The sequence below is a fragment of the Sinocyclocheilus grahami genome, unplaced genomic scaffold (assembly GCF_001515645.1).
Source record: "Sinocyclocheilus grahami isolate Dianchi unplaced genomic scaffold, SAMN03320097.WGS_v1.1 scaffold17.1, whole genome shotgun sequence".
NCBI lineage: Eukaryota > Metazoa > Chordata > Actinopteri > Cypriniformes > Cyprinidae > Sinocyclocheilus > Sinocyclocheilus grahami.
In genome coordinates this window covers 5,991,687-5,996,129 of record NW_015505196.1, presented here as the reverse complement: position 1 = coordinate 5,996,129, position 4,443 = coordinate 5,991,687, and positions in this window count along the sequence as shown.

Here is a 4,443-nt window from a genome sequence, read left to right as displayed (position 1 = left end):
AAAATGATATATATATATATATATATATATATATATATATATATATATATATATATATATATATATATATATAAATCAGGGTATATCAGTGGCAGCTGGCAACTATGGTCCTGGAGGCACCCCAGCACTGCACATTTAGCATTTTTTGACACACCAATTTCAGGTCTTGGAGTCCCTACTAATGAGCTGATGACCTTAATCAGGTGTGTTTCATTAAGGAGGCATGCAAAACGTGCAGTGTTGGGGTGCCTCCAGGACCAGGGTTGGGAACCACTGCGACCCCCTTTCCACATTCCACCTCTGCAGAGTGCATCAGTGTCAGACAGGCTCTGGTACGTTTTATAGTTTTAGAATGTTTTAATTGTCATATACTGTCATTGTCATATACATGTACTAATGTTAATATTTCCCGTGTCACAACCATGATATAACACCATCTTCCAATTTCAGAGGAAATTATTTGAAATATTTAGATAATTTTGTGCCCCTGAAGCAGGTTCTATTAGCATCTAGCATCAACAGAAAAAACAAAACGACTACTACATGAACTTTTTTTTTGTGTGTTTTGTGAAAGAAATGCCAAATTTGTCAACATCGTCAGATGTCACCACCATCAGATTTTATGACGGTGGTGACGGGCCAATGATGGAGTTGACATTCAACGTGAAGTCGTCATATTTTTGTGGTTCAAGTCATTTTGAATTATATTAGATATAAAATGTTAAATTTTTCTAATAATGTATAAATACTAAATATGTGACATGACAGCATATATTGCTTTTGTGGATTGATAGCCATCACTTCTAGCAGAGTTAGGGTTGAGGGAACATTAGATTCAGGGAACATGAGGCTGAGGGAACACAAAATAAAATAAAACATATCTATACATAATACAGTTTGTTTGTATGCTGATCATGTGTGTTCTGATAATTTTTGGATCATTTTGTTAAGATGTTTAAATCTGAATATGGTGAATGTAAATGGATAGAGGTAACAATTTGTTCATTTAATTGTTTTTAAAAGTAAAAATCGATTATTTGTGTTCCAGTGATGTATCAAAATATTTAAACGTGAATTTTGAATAAAAGCTTTATAAACCATAGCATACTCGTTGTTTGTTTTAGTAACTGATTGATTCAATGTAATAGATAATTAAAATGACTACAAATTCAGGTTTTCGTAACCACTGTCAGGTTTGTCACCTCTGTCAGAGGAATATTTTGATTATTTTATTATGATATTTAATATTTGTTGTGGAATTGTTGGTCACACGTGAAAGTGTAATCTGTCTTCTAACAAGAGAATGTGTTTTGAAATGTTAACGCGACGAATTACTATAGAACTCATTATAATCAGTGATGCGGTCTACACCATAGATATATATACATATCTATGGTCTACACTGGATGCGGCACGACACGACAAATCCCCGACAGAAAACTGCTGCTGTGTTCTATCAATGACGTATTGACACAAATTTCAAATTTCAAATTATTTTCAACGGTCGCTTTGTGTACTAGACGGACTTTAGCTGTTGAGGTGTAGACACGCCGTTACTCAACTATCGAGAAGAAACCAAGCAACCTCCGCGTCTGATTCGCAGGCCTTCTGCTCCTTGATTTCCTTGAGTTCTCTCCAGCGCTGGAAAGCTGATCCGGTATTTACACGGGTCCTACTTCTTGCCTTTATTGCCTTCTTTTGTTCCGCAGACGGTTTCTTCTTGTTTTTTTTATCCGCCATCTCTATAGCTGCATCCCAAATGACGCACTATACACTATGTACTTATGCTATGAAGACTCAACTTATACTATGTACTCAACCATGTGGTTTATGAATTATATAAGGTTTTGTCATTCATAAATGGAGTCTGATAGCCCCTCCCCCTTCGCTACGTAATTAAAGCTGCAACAGTTGAGTGCATGAAGTATTCAACATTCCACACTTCGTTTTTAAAGTGCACTTTTTATTTTTGGAATTTTCAGTGTGAACGCACTACTCGCACTATTTATACCACAAAACGTCATAGAATGGCGCATAAGTACGCGATTTGGGACGCACCTTATCTTTCTGTCGCTCGGCTCGGCTAATGCCCGTCCTGTGCTGTGCACTGAACGCTCTCTCCTCCACATGAGTAGACACGCCCCTTACTGCTGATTGGCTACAAGGTTGTTTTGCTAAAGTAATGCTACTAAGGCATTAACTCATAAGTTCTGTTCCTAGTCCAAACTGAGATAATTTTCGTTTTTTTAAATATATTTTAAACTCTGCATTTAACTTAAGAATTCACCATAATCCAGTTATGTCCTATTGTGTTTAAAATAGCCCTCATGTTTCAATAGTCTCTTGTCTAGCTTTGTTTGTGTAACTTGCTGTTGGTGAGTTTGTCAAGTCTGATATAGTCAACTTTAATATCAATACCACAGTTACACACATACACTATATAAATGTGTTTTGATAAATATATGTGCAACACAATTATTAGCACCCGTTTAGTCAATACCTTGTGCTACTTCCCTGCCTATAGATAACAGCTGAGTCTTCTCCTATAATGCCTGATAAGGTTGGAGAATACATGGCAAGGGAACTGAGACCATTCCATAATAAAACTCTCCAGATCCTTCAAATTGAGGTCCACACTGGTGGATTCTCTTCTTCATTTTCACCACACAGGTTTTCTAAGGCATATAAGTAAGGGGACGTGCCATGGCAGGACCTTGATGTTATATTTAGTAAATCATTTTTTGTGCCGATTTTGATGTATGTTTTGGATCACTGTCCTGAAGAAAGATCCAACCACAATGTATTATAAGATTTCTAGCAAAGGCAGTCAGTATTTGATAGAATCCTCTTCCTGGTTCATTCATAATATTTCCAGTCGACTGGAAATTCAGAATTATTGCCTTGATGGTGGAAATGGGCATTTTAAACTATTTTGCTATTTTCTTAAAGCCACTTCCCATTTTGTGAAGCTCAACAACCTTTTGCCGCACATCACAGCTATATTCTTTGGTCTTGTGATGAATGGGGATTAAGGAATAAGGGAATTTGATCTATGTGTTAACTCATTTATACCCCTGTGAAACAGGAAGTCATGGTTGAACAATTTCATGATGTTAGTTTGCAACAGAATCAATCAATCAAGAATTCTGAACAGCTACTCAAATGTCAAAGCAGGTGGAGACAAGAAATGCCATCGGAGCAATAAATATTTTCTCAATAAGTGTCATTTAGAACAATAGTATAAAAAGTATGTGCAGAGTGAAGATGATTCATGCTTATTGTCAGAAAATGTCCCTTTGCAAATGAACTGTGAATGAAAAAAAAGAATGCAAATATTGTTCGTAATAACATGAAAAGCACCATAACTGACAATGAGTCCACCTACAATAGAGGTGCCATATCCACTCCCTGGAGTTATAAATGAAGGTTCAGGTGCAGCTTGTTTATCTTGTCTTTTTAAAGCGAGTGCTTACTTCAAGCAAGTGACAGTTCTTCCAGGCCCTCCACCTCCAAAAGTCATAATTTTTAATCTTTCTATAGAAGATACATGTAATTATAGTCCAGGGCTCAAGATGCGTCTCATACTTGAGCTCCTCCTTTACAGAGAGCAAGCTAAATGTGTTTACTCTGACCACTGTCAAGGATTAGATGTACATGTGAACTTGTGAAATACAACTGTGAGCCAGTACAGCTGTTTCTCAAGATGATTAACTGATTTGTGCACGGTTGTGTACTGCATTTCTACACCACCTTAAGACAGTCTTCTACAACCAATCCACCAAAATCCCACTAATCCGAGTTAATAGAATGAAATAAGCATAAAATGTAATAACAAAGACAAATATGAGTGTTACATGAACAAGGTGTTGCATTTTTAATTAGAATAGTCATCATGTGAAAATGAGGTCAAGAATAATATAGAACAATAAAATGAACATGACTCGTGAAAGCAGCGATTATCTGAAAGCAGGCTGAATAAAGGCCTTACCAAATAAATATGAGCATTACACATTTCTAGCTTGGCATGCTTTTGTACGTGTAGCTTTTTACTCGGTAGGTTACTTTGTCACTAGGTCATTACCCTTGTGTCTGAGATGCAGAAGTTATGCCCAAATTGTTGGTGGTGTTTTTCTGTGGAAATGACTCTGTTGAGAATAATAATAATGTTGAGAGTAAACGTCTCAGGTTACTTATGTAACTATGGTTCCCTGAGTAGGGAATGAGACACTGCGTCCTCTATGGGGAACGCCTCGTCGTGACCCGTGTCTGAAGCATACATTGAAAAAACACCAACTCGTTGGCCGGTGACAGCCATGACGTCACTACCGGTGCGACTATAGTATAAATAGGCGCTGGGAGCACACATCATTCACTTCTTCGTCTGAAGCTTGCGTCCGCAGCATGGCAAGAAACCTAGAGGACGCAGTGTCTCGTTCCCTACTC